Here is a 1,414-nt window from a genome sequence, read left to right on the forward strand (position 1 = left end):
ATGATTCTGCAATGAACAACTTTAGACATCTCTTTGTACACGCGTGCAAGCATTTCCTTAGGGTATATTTCTCTGATGTGGAATTGCTGGGTCTGAATATTTCAGTTTTATTAAACACTGTCAAATTGCCCTTGAAACCAATATATATGCATACTAACAGTTTCATTGCAACTTTATCAAAACTTTTTCATTTCATTTATTCTAATCATTCAGTGATTCTATTGACACCGGGACTATTTTTAAGAAGTGATTTTTTTTTTAGCACAACTCTACTTATCCATTATTTTATGCATTTAGGTGTTAATCAAAAAAAAATTTAGAGGGGATCCCTGGGTGGCTCAGCGGTTTCACGCCTGCCTTTGGCCCAGGGCGCAATCCTGGAGTCTCGGGATCGAGTCCCGTGTCGGGCTCCCGGCGTGGAGCCTGCTTCTCCCTCTGCCTGTGTCTCTGCCTCTCTCTCTCTCTATGTCTATCATAAATAAATAAAAATAAATCTTTAAAAAAATTTAGAGTGTGAACCTGGTTGTATTATATACAAGAACTCTGAGGAACCATGGAAGATATGCCAATAAACTTTAGTGGAGAAATCAAATAAATGATAAGATAGAAACTAAACTTCAAATCAACAAAAACAGAACCTTGGAGAAAGGGAAATTAAAAGAGTGAAGTCTTAAGATGAATTAACCCAAAGGATCACATGCAAATAGTCAATGAGGTGTAATCAACATGAGCAGAATTTTGAAAGTATGTGTTAAATCTGGATGCTCAGTGCACCAAATAAAAACAGTAATGTTTTATAGGTACTAAAATATGATATACTACTACGATGTGTGTCATAATGGGAATAGCTTGTTTCATGAAATAATTTGGGGCATCAAATTATTGGCGATCATATAATTTTTATATCACAATCTGTTAATATAGTGAATGGCATTAACAAAGTACCTAATATTAAGCCATATTCATTTCACAGAAAAGTCTTATTGGTCATGATTCATACTGTACTTTTTCTTTGAACACACTCCTGGACTTGAAGTGCTCATGTTCTGTTTAGTATTCTGCATCTAGGCTCAGAAGCAAGGTTGGCTCCATAGTTTTCTGTTTTCTGGAATCTTTGCCCAACTTTTGGCATGGCAGTTACGCTAGACTTGCAAAATGAATGCAGAATATTTCCTTTTGTCTCCATGCTCCAGAACATTTTATAGTGCATGAGAGTGACTTGTCCTTTGAGGATTTAATAGAACTTGTCTATTTAATTTTTGAGCCCCGTTCCTTTTTTACAGGGTAGATCTATGACTATCTTCCAGATTATTAGTCTATTCAGGTTTTCTACATTTTCTTGCATCAATTTTAGCAATACGTGTTTTCCTAAAAAATAGTCCATTAAATATTGATTTTAAAAATTCTACTCTCA

The sequence above is a fragment of the Vulpes vulpes genome, chromosome X (assembly GCF_048418805.1).
Source record: "Vulpes vulpes isolate BD-2025 chromosome X, VulVul3, whole genome shotgun sequence".
Lineage (NCBI taxonomy): Eukaryota > Metazoa > Chordata > Mammalia > Carnivora > Canidae > Vulpes > Vulpes vulpes.